This window comes from Tympanuchus pallidicinctus, unplaced genomic scaffold (assembly GCF_026119805.1).
Source record: "Tympanuchus pallidicinctus isolate F22 unplaced genomic scaffold, pur_lepc_1.0 scaffold17, whole genome shotgun sequence".
NCBI classification, from domain to species: Eukaryota; Metazoa; Chordata; class Aves; order Galliformes; family Phasianidae; genus Tympanuchus; species Tympanuchus pallidicinctus.
The window spans coordinates 18409451-18436566 of record NW_026294690.1 but is presented as its reverse complement, the minus strand read 5'-3'; the positions used below and the strand labels follow the sequence as shown (position 1 = coordinate 18436566).

Genomic DNA, 27116 nt, shown 5'->3' with positions numbered 1-27116 from the left:
TGCTCACATTGCTTTGAAATACAAGAAAGGGATATCTACCTGTTTGACAAACCAGACTGAAGGAATTGCAGCTGCCCCTCGCTGGAATGCTAAATGGGGAGTCAAAGAGATCAGAACCTCAGGAGACACAATTAAAACAAACAGGAAAATTCTTAGGTGGAGCACAGCAGCCTTTTCCTTCTCTTTTCAGCATTCTGCTCCCCTTCCACTGTATGCTCTGCATTCTTTGTGATGGATGGGAGTTTCTTTTTTTTTTTTAATTATTTGCTTCCAATATCACAGACGATGCAATATTTCTTTAGCAAAGCAGAACAAAAATCTGGATTTTGAGCTTAAAAATTCAGAAAAATTGGAAGTTGAGGTTTCTGCATAGAAGCAGTTGTGTGCAGCCCTGTGCTGATAGAAACCAATGCAGCTTTCTGGGAAAAAGACAATGCACCAGGCTGGAGCATGAATAAAAGCATAGGAGACTGAACCTCCATAGAAAAACATCACTGTGCTCCAAAACTCCTCCAGCCCACACTGCCAAAGTACACAGTGTGCTGAAAATGGTCATTTATAAAACCAGAAGAGAGAAGAGGAGGCTTCAGGGGAAAAGACACAGGTCACAGCATCAGAGCTGTGCGGTGAGGAGCAGAGAGCACAGGGGATATACAACAGCTGCTCAGGTTTCTGCGAGTTTGGCCCATTGGCTTTAAACGTACAGGTTGGGCTGGAGAGATCAGAGCACAAGTTTCAAAATGCACACGATATATCACGGCCCCTACCCACTCTAAAATTCCTTTGTTTGCAGGATAAAAGGTGTATCTGAATGCCCCTCAGACCAAAGCATCTCTTTGCAGTACAGAATCACTGCAAGCCCCAGATAAGATTTAGCTTTCCTTACCCATCAGAGGTGCTGGGCCAGAGCAGCACACCAGGTGTCTCCGTGCTCCAGCCTGCCCAGCTTCGCTATGGAGCACCAGGAAAGAGCTGATGAGGTGCCAAGCAGGTAGGAATCAGGAGGTTGATGCTGAAAATAAGAAAAGAACGGGTTGTCAGCCCTGCCTGACACTGCACTGCCCTCCATTTACCTCTGCTGAGTGAGGGAACCGCTACTGAGGCAGAGCTGTGAGCCCCATCACTGAGCCAGAACCGAAGCAGCACATGTGGCATCCCACAGCATGGGGTCCAGCAGTGCACGAGACACCCTGCATGCACACCTCAAGGTGACACCTTCTGAGAGCACCCACAGCACCAGGATGCATATGATCAGCTCATCCTGGGGCAAGCATCACACTTTGGAGGTTCTCCTTCTCAGGTGCCCTTCCTGAAATCTCCTGGCGCCATCAGCTCAGCTTTCTGCCCCCATCTCCACTTACAGAAGGCAAAAATCGACAGAATGAGCATCCCAAAGGGCTGAGCAGAGTGTGGGAGGAGAGAGCAGCGAGCCCCAGCTCCTGGCACATCAACATCGTGTGGGAGAGGAGACAGCAAGTCTGTGCCTCAGTCTGGGTCAGGTCTGGAACTGCAAGGGCAGCAAAATGCAGCTTTGTCTCCAAGAAATAGAGGGCACAGAATAGACACAAAGAACAGAAACAGCATATCCAAAAAAAAAAAAAAAAAAAAAAAGAAAAAAAAGTCTCATTAAGCCAAGAGGAGAGAAAACCAGTGACAAATGCACTAGGCTGCAAAGGAGATAATGGAAAATGTAAAGAGAATGTACGTTACATGCAGGACTTTGTAATTCTTTACACCACTGAGTTTGCACTGTTTGGGTGAAACAAACAGTATGCTTTATCTGCATGGCACGGGGAGAAGGCAGCCTTGTGAGCACAGTCTTCAGGCTCTGAGACTCCCAGCTACATCAAACGCAAAGGGAAAGGAAAAGAAAAGGGGATCAGAATGCGAAATATGACACTATTAAGCAATATTATGATACTTCATAGCGTAAAAAACTAAAAAGCAAAATCATTGGGATGTGAGAGTTCTTTCTGCAGATAAATACCAGCTATGGCATTACCTGGTCCAGGGAGAGAAAGCTCTTGCTTGGATAGTTTTTCTAATTTACTTAATTCCTCCCAGTGAGACTTTGGTTTGAAAGAGGTGGGAGCTGCCATAGTACCACACTGAGAATCTGATCTGTTCTCCCAGGATATGGAAAAGATGCACTGCAGAATGGGGATGGATTGCGATAAATCACCTAAGACATCCCACAAAATGAGTGAAAGATCCTCAGCCAAACAAAAATCATCATCACAGCCACGTTTTGAGGAGCCCAAATCTCTGGGAATCGCCTGGAATTCACTGTGAATCCCTGTAGATCCAGCACCCACCTGAACAAAAGTGAATCGAAACAAAGAGATAAAATGTTTTCCTAACAGCTCTTGAAATTTATTTGAAGAAGGTCCCAGCTAAAGTGAAACATTCTTAAAGGGAAGTGGAAGACTAGAATGCTTAATACTGGAACAGTCTAGGCATGAGGGAATGACACAGCAGCTCATTAGGGACGGTTCGCAGAACAATCTTATCAGCGAAAAAGATTTTCTCCCTATATTTTAAGAAAGCATCCATTTAATGGGAAAATTAATTCAGAGTGTTGGCTAAATGAAGCCTGGAGACTTGGCAGAGCTACAGCAAACTTATAATCGGGTTCTCAAGTCCCAGTTTCTGCCCCAGATGAATCTGACATGACTCGCAGGGGAAACGTGACCCTGCAGCTCTCTCCTACCAGCCCAGCGCGGTGTAGGGCTGCCCAAAGCACCAGGGGCTGATGTCTGCCAGAGTCCCCACTGGGCATCCCATCCAGATTTACAGGTTGCTAAATGGAGCGATGGTGCACGATGCGCTCAGCCTCAGCACCCAACACACAGCCGTGCTGCTGGAGAATGGAAACAGAGGCTTCACATCTTCATTGGTACTGCCACCACTTCATCCCAGAGAAGTGTGGATGGTTTTTGTTTGAGTAACACGTGGAATTTTGCTGTAAGTCCTCTTTTTGGGCAGCGCAGCAATTTTTAATAATCTGCCATCTGATTTTTTTTTTTAAGAACTGAAATAACTGCATTCGTTTGAAATTGAAAGCTGAAACATTTCATTTTCTATCTTAAATATGGGCTTTTGTGCTGGTGATGGGAAAGGCTCCAAAGGGTTTGCAAGGCAGGTTTTCATTTAGATAAGCTTGCCTTGGCCGGAGTAGTTATTTCAGCTTATCAACAGCATCACAAGGGTCTCTGCTCAGCTGCCCAGGGCTGGAATCCTCCTGAGGAGGGCTCTTCTCATGGGTGTCAGCACATCTGAAACATGTGACACGTACAATGAGATCGTCCTTTCTACACAGAAATGCACAAAGGCACTGTAAAATTCTTCTTTCTCAATACTTATCAACCCCATTTTAATCCAAAATTGCTTTGACAATAATATTTCCAACTTCTCCTTTCGTGAAAGCTGCTATTTTTAACCAACACAGCAGAATCTGATCCAAAGTTAATTAAAGTGATAGGAAACAGCATAATTTGTTCACTGTAATTTATGACAACCCATAAAGGAGCCAAAGTCTGTATCTGTGTTTGCATTAGCATCAAGAAGAAGAGCCATCCACTCACTGCACTGATTTTCTATTTAGCACTTCCTTCAGGAGCTTACCCAGCTCTTGCATGTGTTCCATATGTCCATATGTCTGCCTTCACAGTTGACTTCTGCAGGAGAAATGATGTACTGACTACGCATGTAAATTTTGTTGTAGGCTACTGCTAACCCTGGTTTGAGAGGGGAGATCAAGTTGTTAGCCCAAAAAAAGACAGAAGTTAGGAAGAAAACAGACCAAGCAAAACCAAAGAAATAAACAAAACCCAAAGCAGAGGATCTCCAATTCCTTCTGCCTATTCCTGGATTTGCTCGTGTTGGCAACCTGGGCCCCCCAGATCCCTGTGTTTCAAATAACACACAAAGCGTGCAGCCTTGTAGCATGAAGATCCATGATTTAATTATGCTTTGTTAAGCAAAGTTCAATGCTCAGAGATGGAAGCTACAAATAAATATGCAGTCCCCTGGATAGAAACTGGTGAGGCATACAATAAACACGTAATAAATCCCAAAGCTGTTTGGCAAGCTAGAAGAAAGTCAGTTAATGTGGTGTAAAAGGTACACATTTAGTCCTGGATTATCATCAGCCTTCTGGATCACTGCTCAAAGATTACAGAGTATAAATGGATGTGATTTGGGCACACGTTTCGCATGGCACTTCCATTATCTGACCATGGTGGTCCTTGCTGGCCACCAAACACAACTGCTGTAGGGAAAGCACTGCAGCTCACAACTTCATGGCACTTGTTACCACTTACTTTAAAAAAGATGAAATATGTGAGGAATTGGAGGAAATTAAGCTCCTCAAAAGCCATTCTATTTTTGTATTTGCATGTAAAAACACCTACTTGTAAAGACCTTCTTAAAAATAAAAATTACTTCTGCAAGATTTTTTCACAGATCGCGCGGCTTTCTGCGCCCATTTTTATTTTAAAATCTTTACCATTATTATTCTAACGTGAAAGGAAGAGTTGTTTTGTATTTAAGTGCTTTTATTGCTAAATCTCTCATTTTAGGAAATCATGTTTTCTGCCTGCAGCTGAGGGCTTGTTTTGTTGCGCAATGAGCTTTGGAGAAACCTTTGGCTCCAGACCAAACCATACATATCAACATTTATATAAATCCTATGTATTATACACTAAATCAATGAAAGCCCTTCTGCAATGGTTTATGGATAAGCTCTTTTGACCAAGAAACTTTCAAAAACTGCACATTTATATTCATCCAGTGCATTTACAACAGCTTTGTATTATTCATGCAACACCCATTGCAAAGTAGGTTTCCACCAGCACTAGCTCTCCATGTAGCTGTTGTAGGGAAAGTAAAAACAAAAAGAAGCAGCTCTAGCCCACATAACTTTATGGTCACCCATATGGAAGCATTGTGTGCACTTCTCAGTGGACATTTCAGCTCATAAGAACAGAAGAGGAGATGGGGGCACAGGGCAACACTCACTGCTGCTTTCCTTCTGTGTCTGGTCCTACCTCCAGACCCCCAGGGCTGAGCCTTCTGCATTCAGTTCAGTGGGAGAAATTGTCATCTTCGTGCCACGTTGGGGTTTTCTGCAAACACAGCCTGGAAAGGAGCCAGGAAGCTTGCTGTGGAACTGGAGTGGTCATAAAAGGAGACAATTCAAATAAATTTCCCCAAAATCTTCTTGCATAGGTGCCGATTCTAGTGGGCCAGCTGGGATTACATTATCTTAATTGCTCATTGCTGACCTTTTTGAAAGTCTCTAGCGATGCTGCTCGGCTTCGATACTGTTTGAGTTACAAGAGGTCACTGATCGTTTATGGAAATGGCTTCTGTAGTCAAATCGCATAAATGCTTTCAATTCCTGCTAATACCAGAGTCTGCAAGATACATTTTTCTCCCCCAGACTACAAAGGCAATCCAACTCCCTTCACATCCCATGGTTCTGAATTCTTTTGATTCACATCTAGTTTATTACATACATTGCTGGCAGAAAAAAAGCAGAACAACTTAGAAATAACTAAAAATAGTCTTTAATTAACATGGAGACACTATTGAACTTGCACCATGATGAATGATGATGTGAACACAGTGCCATGCTCCAGCATAGAGGCAACAACATAACAGTAATTACAAGAGCACTTCCAATGGATCTGTACCTTCAAAGAATTTCTCAGGTAGGACATTTTCCAAAGTAACCTGCCTGGATTCTGAAGCCAGTGAAATTGAATTTGTCTCCAAGAATTAACGTAGAGGCAAATTTTCAGTAGTACAGACAGCATTTATTTCTCCCTTCTCCGCCCAACTTATCTGTGCTTTTTCACTTCCATCTTGTTACTGCTGCGTGTTGACATGGAAGAAATCTCCAAGCCAGCCTTTCATTTTAATTAAAGGGCTTCAGCAATGGCTGTTTGTCGCAGAGCTGGAGTTCCTTTGGTGAAAGAGAATTCTGCACAGCAAAAACAAAACGTGAGTAAACGTGACTCATTCCCAGCCTATTGATTTTGGTGCACTGCAAATAGCCAAGCACTCAGGTTAGGGCTGAGAGTGCTGAGGTCGTATGACACGTGAGTGCAGATGGCACTTAGGAGCTAGTGAAAGAATTCATTGCTTTGGCAGCAGTGTCAGTGTTTGGCTCCGTCCTTGGTGGCATGGGGCAGCTGAGAGGCTCAGGAGAAATGCTGAAAATAGGATGTTCCCTTCCCAGACATTGGTACATCCCAGATATTCCCACCAAGTGTTCCTGGAGGAAATGATCCCAGCCCTATAGTTGCATGGAAGGGGCAAGGAAGGTAAAGGGTGCAGTGTTGGATGTGCACTTTTAATCTCCAATTCCATTTGAAACAATTACACCCTGCCAATAAGCAAGTGTAGTAACCCTCTTTTGCAGGAAGCTAGGGAGAAAACATCCATAAAGGATTGGGACTTCCCTGAAATGAGCTCCTGCTTTTTACTCCATGTTCAAAACCACGTTTCTGTCTTATAGGAGGTCTCATTTCTCAGCAAAATCAGAGCAATTACAGCCCACTCTTTGATACAGATTTCTGTTTTTATTGGCTGGCTCCAGTCATTATTTAAGAGTAGTTCTGGTTCACATCACCAGAAGTAATGGAAAGTTACCTTTAGTGCCATCATTTACCATTTGTTCCTATTGTAATGGAATGTCTGCTTGCTGACTTTTCTTGCAAGGTTAATGGTCACTGCAAAAAAAAAAAAAAAAAAAAGATGAATGCAAGACACAGTGACTTCAGAGGGCAAGAAAATCCTCTCTTCATTCCTTTTAATTAAATGTTACAGAAATTAGAGGTGCCACATCTCGTGGGCTGTCAGAGTGAAGCCCACAGTCCTAAAGATCAAACAAATGTATTAATTTAAATAAAAGCTGACTATGTTTCATGCAATGAGAGTCAGTAGCCTTTGCAGGGAACAAGGAATGCCTGTATTTCCTGCCTTCCCCCTGGCCTTTGGAGCCACACAGCACTGTGCAGGACCTTGTCAATTGCTCATTGCTCTTCCAGCTCCTCCCGGACGATCCTCTTGGAAATAGCCTCTCTGAAAACAACCTCTTTCAGCAAAAGCTCAAACGAAGATGCAGGGAGGAGGTTGCTCTTAAATCTATTGTGAAAGAGATTTCGAAGTATTGATTTTTCATATTTCTGCTCTTCCCAGACTTTTTGTCACGAACATCAAACGGAATGGCTCGACGCTTTGCTCATTTTAGCTGTGGCCTGGCCAGATTTCTGTAATCTTCTGAAAGCTTAAGAGCGTGAAAGGAACATCAAAATAAAAATTTACCCCAGAAACTTGTGCCCTGAATTTGCAAACAGTGTCCTATACGGTCAATATGACTACATAGTGCTGTTAGTGTTAATTTAAGAGTATTCGTAAGTGATTACAGTGCAGAGAATAACTTCAAGTTCTTAATCAGCATAAACAGTTGTGGAAGTAACTCAAAAACTTCGCAGATGCCTACGAGTTTTTCTGTTGGTTCCCTGAAGCCAACCAAGCATGCACTCATCTATTCCAAAGCCAGGTCCTCGGAATGCAAAGCCCACAGGTCTCTGCTCCACTTTTACACTTGCAATAAAATCTGAAATGGAAAGATGCAAAGGAGTGCAAAAACCTCAACTTACGACTTGTTTATGTGATGTGCTACAGAATTCCAACATTTCTTTTCTACTTCAGCCATTTAGTTTTGCTTGTGCAGGCTTTACCTTGCTTCCAAGACCAAATACAGAACGGAGAAGTAAATAAATATAACAAAAAAGAAAAGGAACACGGCAGAATTTCAGCATAGAGACTGCAGCAAGTCCATCTGGCTGCCAGTGCCACAAGCTGTCCTTCATCAGTTCAGCAGAAAGATGCTACTGTGTGGCCAGCAATTGCTGGAAAGGCTGGCATAGCACACACAAAGCATCCTGGATCTATCCAAACTGCCATAGATGAGGATACCTGCCATAAAGCCCCAGTCTGATGGAAGTGATGCAGAATGGACTTCAATCAGAGCAGATTCATGACTTCACCAAGGAAATTGCCCAGAGCTGGGCTGATAATATTCTTCAACCTGCAGTGCCCAGAGGATGCATTACTCCCCCAGACAAAACTCCAACTTGGAAGCTCACGCAGCCTGAAGAAGAGCAAAGCAATTCTAGAAATTCAGTTTAAACAAGCTAAAATCTGTCCTGTTTGCAGTGCCAATTTCTACTTAAACACTCTTATTTTTCACAAAGGCAATAAGACCAAAGTCTGGACGCAGAATTGCCAGCAGGTCTTTGAATGCTAATGTAAGCTTTTAAAATATCCAAGTATATCTACGAGCAAAGCTCAGATTTGAAAAATAACCAGACTTGGCATTAATATTTCTGCACTCTGAGCCCTAGCCCTCCCCCAGGCAGACCCCAGGGGCCTCCATCTGGCCAAAGCTCCAGCACTGGAGGAATCCCTCTTTGTCAGTAGCGCTGGGGCCAGGCTCATGCAGGGCATGATGGCCTCAATCCCAAAGATGGGATGCAGTACCTGAACTCAGAAGAAGTTTGGCCAACTTTTTTTTTTTCTGTTACACAAGCAAGTTTTTGCCACATAAAGCAAGTTTTTGGAGATTTTACAGAACAACTAACAGAGCCAAAATCTTCAGTAATGTGTTTACAGTGTTGGCACAACTGAATGGGAAATCCAGTGACCAGCAAGTTGAAGCATTGCAGACAGTGAGATCAGCACACAGCAGCCAGCTTCAACAAATTGTGCTGTTATAGCCATGCTCTGCCGCAGCGAGATGTCAGAATTCCTACAGCATCATACGAGCTATTTAATACTGACTACTGTCTCACAGCTTGCTTTGGGTATATTATGGGACTTTACAAGGTAAATAGCAAGACAAGCCACCTTTGAGCAAGGCTAGCACCTGTGCTACACATCCTTGGGCAGGATGTGGTTAGTGCAAACGGATTAAGGACAGCCAGAACTGGAATGCATTTGGACCAGATGCCCTTGATGTTGCAGCTGTTGACATCTCAGACATTGCCCCTGGTCACTCACTCATGGAAAGCAATCCTACTGCCAGAGCTGCAGTCAATCCCACAATTCATCTGCTGGCAGATATGTATTTTTGCAACTCACGTGTGACACGTGGAACAGAGGATCACACTGAAATGTTTTGCCCAGCTGAAATCTACGTGGTGCCCTTCACAGCAAAACGGTTTAAAATTCTATTGGACATTTGGGAAAGACTAATTTTTCAGCGGTGACTGCTTCAAAAGCAGAGTTTGTCTTGCAGCTTTCTAATTGTTTTTGTTATGTACAGGTCTTATCTCCTAGCACTTTGTATTAGCTTTGTATTGTATTATGCTTGTATTAGCAGTTATTTTATTTAAGCTTCCCAAAAAACTAATTTCAGGATTTTCATTTCATTCCCTTCATTCACTGAAGGAGTGCCAGACGATGCTTGTTAAAGATTTATGAGCACTTCTTCAAGATTGGTACAACAGCATGAGTTGTGGAGCTACCTTAGCTAGTTCAGACTTAATATAAACACTGACAAAAATTTAGGACCTTATTACAGCAACAAAAATCTCCAGGAATTCTATTATACAGGATAGTAACCTGCCTGGCAATTAACCAGTAATTAATTACTTCAAGAGACTCGACTGCTCGAGAATGGGATGGCTGCTCCTTTAGCATGTCAAGCAAAGACCAAGGCTTTGAAGCAGAGCGAGGCAACCTCACAAACCTTCTCAAACAGTTCCTATGGCTTCAGGTTTGGGTCCTCAGCTCCAGCACCAATGGGCACGTGGCCATTTCCACTACTTACTGGAAAGATCTCTGTTATCACTTCATTGTGGTGGTGCTTGAGAATACTGCTCTTGCATAGCAGTCCCCATGTGCAGCACGCTTCACAAATAAAATACAAGCCCAGCATTACTATTTTGCAAAGTAAATTACAGGATTCACATTTCCAGACAGGCTTTCACAGGGAGGAATTAACCTTCTGTATTTTGTTTTGTGTCAGTGGTTTTGCACATATAATCATTTATGAATGAAAAAGCATCGACTTTAACATTAAGATAAATTTGAGTGGACCGTTCGGTAAGCAGGCAAGATATACACAGAACAAATATGTCATTGTATCTTGCTATTACTGAGCTTTTCTCCCTACTTATTTTGCATTTAATTCTCTCAAGTGAAACAAATAGGGCCAGAACGTTCAATCTCTGGAAGTAAACCAATGTCCTTTTTATCAAGTAGAAAAAATAAGCTTTTAGATGAGCTATTCTCTGTAGAATAGTTCCTTCACGGGCAAATAAAATCAGAAGGAAAGGTGTGTTATTGAATCATCTTCATGGATGCAATATTCTTCCTTTTATATCTTCTATCTTAAAATATTTCAAAGTAATTCTAGAAATATACAGCGGATTTTTAAAATGATGAGTTAGATACTGACATTTCTATTTAGATTCTGACATTTATATCTATTTTATTAACTCCGAGCATTTAAACTCCGTGTCCTCACCTTATCTCCTTTTGTTAAATAACATAAAAGGGAATTTTCTAGGGTTTAAGAGAAAACATTCGGTGGCAACAGGAACGTCATATTTGCACTGACGGATTGTACAGACTAACAGAATGTCTGCATCTATACTGGAAACTAGAAATTGCTGTTAAAATCCAGGAAAAACGCGTCAAAAGTAATTTTACCTGTGACAAACCAAGGTTAAATTATTAAATAGGTACATTTAACTCTACCTTTTACACATGCAGACACATTACTCTTTTTTGCGTTTAATACAAGTCACTCTTGGCCATCAGATTCTGGTGTCTTGCTGTGCTGTGGGACAACATAGGCAATAAAGACACATTCTGTCTTCCTGTTAGCCAAAAAATGGCTCAATCCTGGCTCTTTGCCTTCTGGTCTGAAGAAAAGGACTAACACTACTCTGCTGGTCAGGAGCTGAGGCACGTGGTCACGACGGCATCAGTAAAACCCCCCTTGAGACCCTCTCTGGCTTCCTTGGTAAAAGCTCTCCCTCTCCAAAACACAAACCCCTGCTTTAGTACTGTTTCCAGCCACATTCTGATAGCGCTACCTGTGTATTCTCATGGTGCACTCAGCTGTGCTGCTGTTTGAAGGCAGGGGATGCTTTGAGCCACGAACACCAGGATTAGCAACTTCCTGTCAGCCAACGTAAGCTCTGGGATGATGCCTGTACTTGCTACGTTTGCAGACCTGTCAGAGAGTAAATTTGATTTTTATTTATTTATTTATTTATTTATTTATTAAGGTATCTGAATATTCAGTGTTACTACAACAGTCTTCTGCAGCTCTGGATGCTTTGGACTAAATTGAATTTAGTCCAGTGCTTCTGGCCAGCTCTCCACCTCCTTTCCCTCCTTACACACTCCATGACTTAGTCCTGGAGGTACCCAAGGACACACAGGACTGTTCCTTGTGCAAATTTCACCCTTTGAAGTCTCACCAATGTGAACACTGGCACATGCATCACTGTGCAATAGCCCCACTGCACTGAGTGAATACTAAAAACATTTTAAGTGACTGCTTTGCCTTTGTGCTCAATTACGCAGCCTCAGCAGCAATAGCAACCAGCGACCAGAGCAAATGGAAAGCAGGAATCAGAGGTGTGCTACTTGCAATTGTAGCAGAGATGGGAAACTGAGCCCAAATGTCTCTCACCCTTCCCTTTCCTTCTCCTCCAACTCAGACACTGCCATTGCAGCAGTGCAGGAGCTCCACAGGAGCAACACACGGCTCTCCCTGCCCTTGACCACATGGCACTGGCTCTGCCCATGGCCACAGCAGCACTAAATTCTCTTTTCAGGCTACTTGGCAGAACTAATCTCTTTTATTCTGCCCTCTTTATGGCATGTCTTTGGCCTGACAAAACTCCAATTTATTGACTGTCAGGAAAGACCACAAGGCCTATATCTTTCTTCAGCATTTCACTTTCTTCAGCAGTGTTGAGTGGCGAGGGAATGAAAGGTAAAGGAAGCATTTTCCCCCCTTCAGCCTCATAGGATTGGATAGCATTATGTCAACATTTAACATTGAAACAATAAGATATTTACGTCTACCTGAAAAATTAAGTGCTGTTTCCTTCAAGCAACATTCATCTTGATATAATCAAAAGAGAGAGTGGCACGAAAGAGAAGAGCTGGAAATAAATAACTTTTATACCAGAATCAACAGCTGCTTGTCTGCCTGCACCAGTACGGCCCAGGTTGGGCTGGGCATGGTTCTTTTTTGCCTTATTTTCTATAACACTTATTAGAGTCATCAGGATGTGAGTAGGTTTAGCACCCCCCGTGTTTTTCAGGGAGAAAAGACAGAGACATCACATCAGGGCTGCATGACAGCTCCCTGGATTGGTCCCAGGGCTGTGGCTGTATTGATTCCCTCCCCAGCACGATCTCTTGTGAAGAAGCGGCTGGATGGAGAGATCGAAAGGAAAGAGGGACCTGAGAATTCAGAGGATAGAAATAATTACCCTGCGGCCTGAAAATCTATTTCTTGTTTGGTGTTTGGTTTTGATTTTATCTTTATTTTTTTTTACCAAATCTGGCAAGACTACACAACTAATTACCATAAAAGCAAATAAGATTAATTCTTAAAGGTCTTCAGTAAGACGTGCACGGGCATAATAGTGTGAAGGGCAACAAATAAATATTAACAGCTTTGGCACAAACAGATGAGAAAATGAAGGTGACTGTTGCTGACCCAGCGATTCGCTGAAGGTCACAGCCTGCAGCAGGAGCACAAAGGGGCCCTCAACGCTTTCAGCACCGATTTGGAGCTTTAACCTGCTCATCTTTTCTCCCCTAATTCCCTGAACCAATTCTACCACTCATCACAGGATAGAAGCTGGAATTTAAATGCAGTTACATACCATGTTTAACATCTCACCCTGAAGGATTGAATGGAATTAACCCAAATAAAGTTATTCAAGTATTGCAGAGCCGGTACCTGAATGAGCAGCGTTTGAAGGCGCACACCCTGCAATGGGGAGATCTCTGGACCACTTCTGTCTGCTCTGTGTTTCTGTTGCATCCATAAATCGTAAACACGAGGCAAAACTGCTGCAAAGCCTCGATGAGGCTGGGAGTTGAAAACGATCTGTTTTGGTCTGCTGGTTTGAAAATGGTTTTCTTGATGAAACTCATGAGTCCACCGGAGACTGAGACACAGATGGATGAGCCGAGCATATGATAAACCTGCTGCAAGAGTTTGTAGTTAATTGCCCATCATCTTTTTTGTCTCACCATAAAAAATTTCACGCCCACCTTGCACAGTAAAGGTAACCGGAGTGTCATAAACCATTTGTCTCCTGTGCTTTCTTTTCTGCATTATCCGATCGGTCTTGTAGTTAGAATGCTGTTGAGACAAGACAAATTTGCTGAGCCTTTTTACTGATGAAGAGCACTGCACCCTTTATCAAATGATCTCCATTCTCTAATGAGAAGAAACACCTTCCAGAGTCATTTGCATACTAATATCTTTATTTCTAAAACAATAAGCTGGCTGCAGCTCAGAGCCCTCTGTCAGAATAAAATGATTTCATTTGCATGAACAAAGCGTGGAGAGCTCACAAGGAAAACATGCCCCTTGCCAGGGAAATGGAGGGCACCCTATGCTCAGCAGAAGTAGCAGCTGGGGTCCAAGGCAGTGTGGGAGCACCCAGCACAGAGGGATGAGGATCCCACCTAGAGGGACACCTGGTGGGCAAGCTGCGGGACAAGAGGCCTTAGAAAGGGGATCTGATGCCACAGATACCATCTGTGCTGCTAAAATGCATTTATCACTGCCTACATTTCTCCCTCTCTCTTCGGTTTTATTGCTTGGGCAGAAAATATTGCAGAAACAGGTCATTGCAGGGCAGAGCAGCAGTCCTACTCTGAGCAATAAGAAAGACAAAAGGGTATCTAACAACAGCACTTCCAAACCTGCGTTCAAAAGCCAACGTTTTCACTTGGATGCCAAAAAGGCTGCACTTTCCTGCAGCACACAAACAGTGTCGGGGTCTCCTCCTGCCTGCCAGCATTGCTGTGCACCCACAAATGGAAGAGAAAAATTACCTTCCCTGTACCACATCCATCCAAAGAAAGTGGAAACCCCCTCTGGATTCCAGCACTGTTTGCCAGCCAGCTGTATAGAAGCTCCCAGAAGATCCGGTGATGGCAAAGCTCCCCAGAAACCAGCTTTTCTTCAGCAACCAGACAATTTAAGAAGAAACAAGCCAAGTCTAATGAGCAGCTAAAGGAATTAGCCCACATTTCCCAGAGATGGTTTAGAGTTTACCATTTAAATCTTTGGCAAATAGGTTTTGCCTGCTGCTCTCTCTGCATTGATGCACATATCCTCCACAGCAGCAGCCAACAGAGGGGAGCACGGAGCACAGTGCCCATCATTCCTCTGCTGGCAGGGGCACTGCAGAGTGCTGGGCATTGGAGGTGGCTGAATGGGAGCAGAATAGGAGAGGAGCAAGCTCTTCTGGCAGCCTCCATGCAGCCCATCCTCATGCACCAGCACTGGTGATCAAAGCAGGGCCTGTATTATTCATCCAAGACAGTGCCTATTTTAAGCACTTGGGAATGACTAAAAATAGTCAACTGTTGAAGTAAGGCCTAGGCTTGAAATAATGCTGTTAGCATTCTTTTACATCCATCTCTTACTGGTTCCTGTGAAAGTGAATTACAGATTGCTGGTTTTCCCCATCAAAATAAGAGGAGCCATTCCACGTTGTGTATGGTTTCCTCTGGTTGTATTAAAACAAGCATTAAATTGAAGATTTTTTTCTCCCATATCTTTCAAAAGGCTGCCACCATATGGGGACTGGTTTTAATACAAGGATCATCTTTGGGTTTATTGCAAATAGGTCTTATTGCAGCATCCTCTCCTTGTATTAAATGGGACAGGACAGCAAGTCAGAGAAGGAGCCATGATACCAAACAAGGAGTAATTACGCACAAATTGTTCCAGGCTATGAAGATCTTAGGGCTGTAATTACCTTCTTTAAAAATACCTATTTACTACAAACACGTGATTTTTTCATTTGAGCTACAAGCAGTTCGCTGTGCATCTGGAACAGTGTAATTTGAACTCTTCTGCACCTTGACTAAAACCACCAACACTCCACCTCCATTCTTTAAGAGACTTCTGTCACCAATCTACATTTTCTCATTTTGCCCCTTTACAAATTTCAGTATCCATAATGCAGTAGCACCTGCTGCACCTGCACGCAATGGGTAAGCAGAGAACTCCCGTGTGATGCTGCTCTTCAGCTTCCTTCTCCTTACAGTCAGACTCAAAGGACTGACAGAGACAAAGCTGTGCCCTGCCTGGATGACCAGAACCAGAGTGGTCCCTCCTGCTCCCCTCACTGCCCTGCATGTGGGCGCTGCCCCACTGAGTAACCTGCAGCTCTGTAGATTTCTCTCCAGTTAAAAACTTCTCTTTTACCTGAGCACTCATTCTACCATTTGCATGGCTTCAAGCTGGCATCCACCTCATCTGCATGAATTTGAAATTCAGAAAGGGCAATTAGAACGTATACAGGATGAGAAAACAAAACAAGGGGAGGGAGCTCCTGCCACAGCCCTGGAGTGGGTGGGCAGCCAGGCAGGCAGGAGGCTGTGGCTGGACCTGCCAGGATGCCGCCAATGAGCTCCTGTGCACCGGGCAGCCCTGGAACCACACTGTGCTGAGAGCAAGGCCAAGAGCACGGCTCCTGTCAGCAGATGCACCATTGCTCCACATGGGACGTGGAAGGGCCTCTCCTCATCCAGATGGTGGCAGAGCATTGCTGAAAGCCAACCGAGAGGCGCCCACCTGGCACAGCTCAGCACCAGCAAACATCCCTGCCTGGGCTCTGTGCACCTCTGCTGTTTGCACAGCACTGCTTCAAAGTACGACTTGCCAGCCTGCATCACGCCAAAAACCCAGATAATCCAGCTACTGGCAGCATCCCAGTGCTAATACATTTTCAAAGCAGAAACTCGAAGAGTTGTTTGATACAGAAACCACCCTGTGTACACAGCAATTTATGAGGAAGCACAGTTTTTGGGAAACAGATTTCCCCTTTTCTTTTAAATGCAGTCCCAACGGAGTCCCAGTAACTTTCCTATGATTAGGAAGATGCCGTTTGAACCAAGAACAAGGCTTTAGATCTGAGGAAAAAAAGTAGCCTCTCCACCTCCTTGGAGCAATCATGCTATCCACAGCACCAAGTGGTCAGAGCACCAGAAGAATCAAAATGATGGCTTACTCTGACAGGTGCATTTCTGATGCCATAAACTTATGAATGGGAAAGCATTGGTTTTTTTTCTCAGAATGTTGTTTGGAATAAGATACTTCTTACCAAGTATCCTTCTAGCTTAAGTATTTTAAACGAATATAGGAGCAGGTGTTTACTTGATAAATATAAATAAGTACATTCTCTACGCTTCAATGGATCTATATTGATCCTTGCTGCTGAGAATCTGGCCTATAGATTTTAAGTTAGTCTTCCTCTGGCCCAAGGGATACTTTAAATTCTTTTATCCTAATAAGCCTTTTAGAAGGACTTGACTTTTACACCCTCCAGCTTTTCCATATGTAAGGAAATTTATACTTCTACCCTTTACTGCCTGCAGTCAAAGGGAAGCAATAGTGTTGGTATGAGGGTCATTTTTTTAAACGTTTCACACATTAATAGTTGAGGACTTGAACAGAAACCTGCAGGGCTGCAATCATTGTGTGAATGGCCAGATTTAGTCCCCAGGGTGGAACATGACCCCAGCGCTGGATTTACAGCTAGGGTTGGTAGGATGCTATTTGGAGCATGGAGTAAATCTTGGTGACATCTCTGCACAGAGAGCAGAACTGGTCTGGCCAAGGAGAAAGAAAAGCCACCAGTATCAGAATAAAATAACATTTTTTGTAGTTAATGGCAAATAATTTCTTAGTACAGCTATGGTATGTAATTAAATGATAAATCAAATTTTCACCAAAACGTGGTGGCCAGGTTCAACTGCATTATGTAGAGCACACATGCACATAGCTATGCCCACACAAACACCTTGGCAGAACTAAACAGAAGGATGCTGTTAGGCCTGGGGGGAATGATTTTAAACTCAGACATGGGAGGTTTAGGTTAGATATTAGGAGGAAGTTTTTCCCCCAGAGGGTGGTGAGGCACTGGCACAGGTTGCCCAAGGAGGCTGTGGATGCCCCATCCCTGCAGGCATTCAAGGCCAGGCTGGATGTGGCTCTGGGCAGCCTGGGCTGCTGGTTGGTGACCTGCACACAGCAGGGGGTTGGAGCTGGATGAGCTCTGTGCTCCTTTGCAACCCAGGTCATTCTGTGATTACCTGATGCTCTGGGGGTTGTGCAGGCTGTCCCAGCTCAGCACACAACCCCACTGCACCATGGCAACTCCCTCCTTCCTGCAGCTGTCCCTATCTGCAGCAGAGATTCTCCCTGCAGTATGCTGCAACCTGCCGGCCCTTCAGGTGTCCCAACCCAGCTCCAAGACCAGATCTTGTGCTCTATTTCCACATTCTGATCTGAGATTTTACTTGCCTCATCAATTCTGAGACTCCTTGATATGCTGACGTGGAGCTTCAGATCGCTCCAGCTCTAGAATGGCAGAAGTCAATAAAAGTAATAAATTAAATATATCTGTACCACTGTTTTGGTCTGGTCCCACCAGCTCCCCAGAAAGCTTTGATGGCACCATCAAAGCACACAGCCAGTGTCCTTTGCCAGACGCTGAGGGAGAGGAGAGAAAGGAGCTGAAGGAGGAACTAAGAAGCAATGATATCTCACCTGGGTGCAGGCAGCTCCATTGCACTGCCCTGCAGCTGGCAGTCAGAACACTGCTGTTCTGTGGCTGCAAAGTGTCACAGCACTCACTGACTCTTGGACTCCACCTGTCCGCAGGCCATGTGTCTCCATCCCAAGAAAACTGGAAAGAGGTAAAGAAGGTGGAGGAAAAAAAAGGTCATTACAACTAAAATTCTGTTATTAGCAACAACAGGTTTAAAAAACACACTGAGCAATTGCTCGGCGTGTTCCCTTCAGGAGCGTGCAAAGCACTCTGTACCCTGATTGCTGCCAAACAACTGGAGCTTAAATGAGCTTAAACCTTTAGCACAGGGTTCTTTTTCTGCCCATAAAATAAACCGCAGCTAAGAAATGTTTTCTCAGCCCTGAATATAATAGTGAACTGATTATTTTTATTGCTTACCTTGTAAAAAATCTACTCTGCGATGAGGTGACAGCATTGTTATCAAATAAGTAAGCAGGTAGGATGCTGCATGGAACTCTGAGGTGCAATACACTCATATAGTTACGTGCCCGAACAACATCAGAATGCACTTTAACTGCTCACAGAAGTTTTATAATGGGAGAATCATCTCATATTTGCATGTGCAATTACTACAGTTGCATAAGTAATTACATAAATTGTGCAATTGTAACAACTGTTTTCTGAATCAGCTAAAAGAAGAAAAAAAAAAAGCAACAAAACATGCTTCTCCTTGCTGTAATAGAAATGCTATTTGCATACAGAGAAAAATAAGATCTCTGTTTCCTGGGATATGCAATTAAATTACCATGGGGTACTTGGCTTCTCTGTTCCTGAATGGAGTATAAGAGATTCTGTGGTATGAAAAAATAATGCTTGGGACAGTTTTACAGCTTTGCACTTAGCAGTAATATTTCCTCTTGGCCCACTGCAATTACTGCACGGTTCTTCCACTGCCATCAGAGAAATTAGTTTGCGTTTACAATTAAGAGGACGCAGTCTTGGGGCACCGGGTTGTTTAATGGCATTCTTTTCCTGCATAAGCACTTGGGTCACAAGGCACCGCATTGACTTCATTTCTCAGAGGACTGAAACATGAAAAGAAATGAAGAATCCCATTCTAGAATTATAATTCTGGAATTTACCAACATCTGCTCCTCTTAACAGAACAACAGGTGGGAGGAAATCCCTCCATCTACTCATCAGCAATTTAAACTTGTGAAGTGATAACATCTGAATGTGCTGCAATAACCAGAAAAAAAAAACACAAACACGGCAGGAAATCAGACTCAAAAAAAACTCCTCAGACAAAATCATCCCATCCAGAGAGTAAATGAGGCTTAGAAATCCCAATATTCAGGACCAAAGCTGCAGAGGGTTTCTACTGACCAGGCAGCACGCCATGATGGCAGATGGGAGCCTGCATGTTCACATGTAACTGAGATGCCACCTGTATGCAGCCCAATATCGTGGGGCATCTGGAGCTCCCACTGGGGAACACTGGAATCCCCATCAGAGCTGTGCTCCCACAGCTGCACGTAGCCAGCATTCTGTCTCCGAGCCGCTATTAAATCCCATATGTTAAAAAAGAAAAGGACTTCTACCTGCTGTGAGAGGTGAGCAATCCAAGCCCAACCCCCTGCAGCTCTGAGCAGCACAGCAGTGCAGCACCCACTGAGCCATCCCCTCCCTCGGGAGCAGATGGAGGAGGGATGCTGCGTGAGGAAGGGCTCACTGTGGGTGGAATCTGTATGCCAGTTAAACTCAGGCTCCTATTGGATTATGGTGGCCTGCCAACAGAAGATGCACTCTCTCTGTCATTTACACTCCAATTTAAGAAGTAAAAAGGGCTTTTGCACCTTCTGGAGGAATAAACAGAGAAGATACACATGCAACCTCTCATCTGGAGGCACCACGTATTCAAACCATCAAAGGTTTCAGCCAGATCAAAGGCTTTCCTTTTTTTAAAAGACCTTCTGTTCTACTGTGGGAGAATTAAATCACTGTGACCACACACTGCAGCCTCCTCCATAGCTGGTCTATGGCTGGTGGAGGTTCCAAGCACCTCAAGGAGGGAACATTTGCAGTTCTGGCCAAGAGCTGTCAGAGGAGCAGTTTGCTTATGGTGAGAGCCTTCTTGTGCCCTCTTCAGAATGGGGCTCAATCACCAGCCCATGGTTGAAGCAGTGCCCACAGTGCTTGAAGATGTATTTAGTGATTCTTGGGACAACTGCTACAGGCAGAATGGGCTCCTTTGGCTGCAGGCTCCTTTGTCAGGGAAAGTTTTGCTGTAATGTCACTGTGAGCAATAGGATGTCACAGCATGGCTGCTTAGCACAGTGCTTGTTGCAGAGCTCCTCACGAGCTGCTCAGGACGTATCATCTTATCTGTGAAATATCTTTTGCGTGCAAAGAGGGTAAAAAAGAGAAGAGAGCTCTGAATCCTCCCTGGAGCAGAATGAGAACAAATCTGCACTCAGCAAAGTGCTATGGGAATTAAATACACAACTGCACATGGGCTGCACAGCCAAAGCAATTGGGATTATCCGAGGTTTGCTTGGGAGCAGCTGGTCGTGTGGGGCAGATAAGTGCAGGCAAACCTCTCACAGTGCCAGCAGCCCATGAGTATAAGCACTTAAACACCTGAAAGGCATGAAAGCTTAAGGCACAAATCGGCTTCCCTCGTGTTCAGAAGGAGCTGGGTTTTCCAGGTACTTCTTCAGGTGCCTGAACACTCCAAAGTCAGACCTATAGGAAGCCAGCAAGGGGAACTCAGCACTCTCCACCAGCATTTAAATCCTCCTTTCCTTCAGATCTCAGCTGCTCTCAGCCAGGCTTCACGTCCCACCCCATTCAAACACATCGATTAATGATGTTATAATTGGTTCCCCAGTGTCACAACACTTAGAAGATAAAGGCTCTAGAAACCATTCAGAGCTCTGGGACAAAATTAAAGTTACCTTTTTTTAAGTTTTGAATTCGCTTTACATGTAGAAATACAGAAGGAGAGATATTTAATTAAATAACAGAGGTTCTCCAGAACTTAGACTTTTTGCTTTGAGCAAATTTATGGGATAAAGTTATTACTGAAACGTCCTGCAACGTATTACTGGAGCCTTCCACTGCCCACGGAGCAGCTACAAGTTCATAGCTCAGTGGACTCAAACAGCACGACCATTTGACACCCAACCTACCTCCCTCCTATTTTGAACACTTGGCTCCTAAAGCAACTGTCCATATTTTTTCCCTTTACAGGTGCTATCTTCATGGCCCTGATTCAAGGGATGCTCTTTTTTCCAATGAAGTTTGCATTATTCACCAAAATTTCAAAGTCAGTTCGTGCACAACTCATCCAACTCATTGACCATCCATTCAAAGGCACAAGACAACAGATATATACATCTACACATTCAATACGTTTTCCTCCTATTTTATTATTAAAGTTAACCAAAAATTAAAAATAAATGAAAACAAAGAAACAAACAAACAAACAAGAACAGCGCATGCAATTAAAGCACATCTTTCTGATTCAAAATCTAGAAAGAAAGAATTCAATTCACAAAAACTGCAGCACAAACTGTGCCGCTCATTCAGAGGTTGTGCTACAGACTGGGACATCTCTTTGTCAACTGTTTTCTGCAGGGGGGCTGAAGACATCTGCAGCCATAACATTTTTTGCTGCAGAAAGCAAAGGCAAAAAAATTCTATTCCATGAAAAAGCAGAAAGAACTTAAAAATCCATCCGTGACATTTCCAAAGGAAAAAAGGTTACGTGGGATTGAATGTGATACAAGTACCCCATGCAGAAGCTTGCTCTCGTGAGCAAGTTCAGAACTGATAAAAGCAATAGAAGACTTCTGCATTCAAATGCTGAGGATTACTGATTTGGGAAACTGCACAAAATAACTCATTCCTACCCCATATTGTGATACCTACAGAACAGCAGGAGTCCAGCAAGGCTCCAACAGCATCTGCTTCTGCAGTGGCAGACACAAATACAAAGTTTGCTGCTAATGGATTCTTTCTCCATCACTTCATTGCCGTTGATCTGGAAAAGAAACAGTGCTTTAAAATCCACATGGCTCCAATACTTCATTTCAACTTTGAGATTCTGGGAAGAACCAAGTTTTAAATACATTCTGGAGACACTGACAGTGGTACTGCCATCATAAAAGAGTTCATGTAGCATGGATCATGCAGAAGATTCCCAGTGAGAAATTACATTCATATTTGCTAAAACAAAGCACTCCAGAAGTTCCCATCATGCTGACAAATACCTGTGATTACTGCATTGAGTACAACTGCAATCCACGGCGTGGAGCCACAGAAGGGGCAGGCAGAGCAAGGACTGCTTCCCATTCCTGTTCCGTGATCCCCTGGAGGGCTGGGTGACACCTGCATCCCCAGCCAGGGAGCTGGAGGAGATGCTGCACACAGCTGTGGGTTTTCACAAACCTGTGTCCCCATGACAACTCTCCTGCTTCCTTGCAATGTATTTTTAATGGCAATCCCTCATCCTCTTCCTCCCAAGCAGTCTGCAGCTCAGCTGCTGGCAGAGCTGGAAGAAACACATGCACTTCACACTTGACATATGTAATTTCTTACAGCATTTTCTTGCTTGGTTATAAAACCCTCCATGAGATGTCCTTCCTTAACTTGCTTTTATCTGCAGAGTTACAGCGTGTAACCCTCTGTGTGTTTATAAAACCCTATTAAGCCAAGGACTTTATTTTCCTTCTTTATTTCTTGATGAAAGATTACATGGATGCCCACACTGTTAATAACTGCTCTGCGTTCCCCATTCTAGCCCAAGGTCAATCTGACATGCAGCACTTCACAGAAAGTGCAAATATGACAAGGGAGCAATGAGATTTTTTTCCTTTATACCCTTTGCATTAAAACCAAAATTGTGCTTTTTTCTCGCTAGCAACATTATTCTTCAATAAATTCTTCAAGCAAGAAAAGTGTGCACCACATGTGAGTTAAATGCTTTCAGCAACATATAGAAATCTAATGTAAGTAACTGAAAGGAACAGGTAAACCTAGCTCAGAAATAAGCTGGGAAATAAGAGGTCAGGGTGAAGCTTAGAAGGTTGGAAGGCACTGGAGAGCTCTGATTCAAAGGCAGAACAGTCGGATCATTTCTGACTACACGCACAGCATCTTTGAGGATGCAAACGACAGACTTGCTCTCAGCAGAACTGAATGTTACCTCAGTTTGTTATTTGTAAAGAAGAACCCGTTTTAAATGCTATGCATTAAGAAATTACACTGACCGTTTCTTTTTTATTGTTCTCTGCCTTTTGAGCCCTCTTATGGGAAAAAAAAAAACACCCAAACAGATTTCCTTTAATAAAACCAATTTATTTCACTCTGCCTGTTGAGAAGGAGAAAAGCTTTGTGCAGTTCCCAGCTGTGGCTTTGAGATACAGCCACGTCCTCCTTCTCCTCCCCACTTCTTGGCAACTTTCCCTTTATTAACATGTCTGTTTTCTCAATTTTTCCAGGTTAAATTATCTCGGTTTAACAGTCTCACAGGGATGCATTTGGGTACTTTGCGAAAGTAATGCACTGCTGGGCACGCTGCAATAGCAAACACAAGTCAGCTCCATTTCAGCACATGGCAGCTTTTTATCCTCCTAATTGCTTTCAGCCGTCCTTGGGCTAAGTGCTCATTGTCAAAAAGATCATCAGGAAAACTGAAGGGACACCCAGGTGAGTCTCATGGGTCCACTGAAAGGAAGGAAAGAAGTCCAACTCTCACACCCCACGTGAGGCTGATTATTTCTTCTGTGCAGAAGAACTGCAATGAAGCAGTGCCCCGTTGTTTGTGGAGCAGCTGGCTTTGCACTGCTGCTAGCCCAGACAAATAGGACTCAGCCCATCTTCTTCCCTTTATCATCCACCACATATTAATTCTCTCAGCAAATCCCAACAAAAATGATGAAAACTTCATAACATAAAGCAAATCCAAACTCCAGGTGGTCCCATTCAACAGTCTCTAACCACACACCTGACTGTTCCAAATGCTAAAACTGGCACTAGGTCTTGAAAGAAGAGGGAAAGGAAAAACCATCAGTTTTCTTATGCCAGACTCTTTTTTTTTTTGGCTTCCAACAGTAACTACAGCCAACAAGAAAAAGGCACACTGCCTCAGCCCAGGCCAAAACAATCATTTGCAATAAGAAATTAAGAGACAGAACAAAGCTTTATAATAGATTGTAATGGGAACTAGCCCAAGTGAAATATCTGCTCACATCTTCTGTCTGACAGACTTGTGTTGTGTATAAGTGCTAAATACAACATGCACAGAATGTGAGACAAAGTCCTATTACACTTATTTTTCAGTTGCAGCTGAAGAACAAATAAAAACCAAAAACAGGACACCTAACAAGTGGGGTTATCAGCGATCAGTTAGGATCTCCAAATTGGTGTTCATGCAGATTAATGTTAACTTAGCACTCAGTCCTCTCCAGAACACTGCCTGAACGTTTCACTGCTATTGCAGAACTTCAGCAGGGCAGGAGGGAGGCACCCATGCTTTGTGATGGTTCTTTATGGGCTTGGTTGGTGTGCTGAGCCACACTCAGTCCTGCTCCGAAGGACAAACCCAGTGGCTCAAGCCATGTCTGGGGCAGCAATCTCTCTCTGGAAGTTTCTTGCAAACAACAGAGAGAACAGAAAACACTCAGAGATGTTCATTTGCCTTTTTATTCTGTGTGTTGCTGCTTTTTTCTCCCATTAAAATTAGCGCTTTAGCTACTACAGTCCATGTACTCAAGCAGCACTGCTCAATTTAACTAAGCATACAGAAACTCTTCTTGGTTCACTGTGATTTGCAATTTAACAATATGTATGCAAATGAAATTAGTGCTGGCAAAAATAATTACAGTTGCTCTTGGGAGGATTAATAACTAAAGTCTGCCCTGCTTATGGTAAGGTTTAATTTAATTCTGTTGCATATATTAAATGAAGAAACAAATTCTGTGTTCAATATTGTGTTTGGCAGTTAATATGTGCTCACATGAATGCTCGTGCATTTAGATGGAGTGAAAAGGACCATGCTCACAGATACGCTCATGTCATATAGAGAGAGGCAGACAGTGATAATTACTGGTGGTAATCACAGGGCCTTCTCCTGGAGATGCAGGAATCCTGCCATCCATCACCGGGAAGCAGCTGGGGCTGACGTATGGCTATGAGGTGTAATAACCTTGTATAAGCTGTCCCCTGCAGCTATGAGTCTTTAATAACAGCACAACCACTGCTCTACACAACATTCATATCAACAAATCAGATTTCGAGCATGGCTATAAATACCTCCCACCTTTTTGGCCCAGCACAGCATGGAAGTGCTGGACAGAAGGGTGACACCCCACACTGTGATCACCTTGCCGCAGGAAATCCCTCCTACACTGCAGTGGAACTGTCTGGCTTTTTACAAGGCTTTCATGGGCTAGATTAACTTTACTGAAGCAAGTGGGCGTAACAGCTGCCTCACATTTGGATTAGCATCCAAATCAATCAACACCCCCTATAGTGCTAGAAGCCGAATTCGTAAGAGTCCCAACGAAAGCAGCAGACATCTGAAAAATGGGAGAGCTCTATGGAGCTGGGGGGTGAGAATGAGGGCTGGACATCACCTGCTGGGGGTGGGTCTGTATCCGTTTGATATCTGCACTTTTGCTTTTTAGTACACTTAATCTCTGGATCTTGAAGACCAAAGTAATGTCATCTAATTAACTTGTAAATACTGGTTTAAAAATGGGGTTCACTTTTAAACACTTAAAGCTTTCCTGTGTTCGACCAGAAAGGATCACACATTTCCAACAAAGTTCTACTGCTGCTGCTGGAGATCATATGAATACTTCCACCAAAACTCTTCTTCGTGTTTACCACACAAAAATGCCCTGAATCCAACACTTGGCCCAAACTGGCCAAATCCAGAATTTACTCATTTCACTGGATAAATACACCTTTCAGAGACACGTTATCATGCATACATACATCCATATAACCACATAATATACGTTCTACACTGGCACATAGGCAGCTGTAGATGTTTGGTATATATCAGCACATACAGAAACATCTGCAGCATGTCTCATTCATTTGCAGTTCTGCTGCTGAAGTTCTCATTGTCAGAGTGGATGTTTAGAAATCGGATATGATTTAATGGTGTCATTTAACTGCAATAAGGCGACTTGCTTAAAACATGAAAAAGTAGGTTTAATGAGGATGTTAAAGTAAACTGTAGTATGGATATAATTGAGGACTGTTACCAAGAAAACCTTTAGTGTTGGAGGATTATGGTATTTTTTAGTACCTTATTAAAACATTCAGAATGAATATGAACATTTTTAGGGATGTCTTGCCACATAAATAATTGGACCATTACTTTCATACACCGTACACTATATAAAATGTTAATAAGCTGTCTAAAACAGCACTACATTATAGGAACAGATTTTATATTCCATTAAATATTTGGATCCAAGTTATCCACCTTATTTTCAGTATTTTCTGTCCTTAAACCTTACATAAGAAGAAAGAGACAGGGAACCATTGTTATGCATGTTGTTTCTGAAGAATCACCCAGTGCACTTTTTCTTAGGATTTCCATTAATGCCACAAAAGATCAGCTATTCTTGTTCTGCAATGCTCTGAACACACGCAGATCCCGTCTTCTATTGCTGATTCTTCTGGAACACTGTCTCATATAGTCTGCAAATCTCTACCACACAACCAACTTTCTCCACCTAACCTCAGAAACACAAGCTGCCCAACCGCTAAAGAATGGCTATAAGCTGATAACTAAAATCAAGGCCTCACATTTCATCATAGGAGAGGAAATACCTGGGATCCATTTCAATGACCTGAATTCCTAGTGGCGATGGAAGTGCTCCCATGGACAGCAGCACATTTTAGATGATGATTCTCATGCAGAGGACAAAAGAGTTGCAGCTGTACACCACAAAGGACATCACAACCTCAAAGCAGTACGAATAAATGCTAATAGCAACTCGTTGTTCACAGACAATGGCCAACTTCATCAATACAAATCAAGTCAAAATGGTGAGCGACCCAATGGTACTGATAGCTGTGCTGCCTATAGCAGTGGCTCACAAGTTGGCTCAGCCCAAAATTTTCAACAGAAGAGAATTTGTCCAAGGTCCTTGTTTCGCAACAGTGTTTATCAGATAAGAGGCATGAGACATAGGCAGGTTTAAAAATGTTTGCCACCATCATCAGAAGTACGTAAAAAGCAAAACAATTCAAAGTTTGGGA

At 43.2% G+C, this 27116-nt stretch overlaps 1 long non-coding RNA gene across 1 annotated transcript; it reads right to left on the bottom strand.

Moving 5' to 3' along the window:
• Positions 1 to 1208: 1208 nt before the first annotated feature.
• Positions 1209 to 26941, bottom strand: LOC128078583 (uncharacterized). Its single transcript, XR_008205704.1, has 5 exons — positions 26685 to 26941; positions 21765 to 21876; positions 17849 to 17987; positions 13010 to 13257; positions 1209 to 6737 (listed from the first exon to the last, which is right to left on the bottom strand). It is a non-coding gene; the product is annotated as an uncharacterized LOC128078583 (long non-coding RNA).
• Between the last annotated feature and the right edge of the window lie 175 nt (positions 26942 to 27116).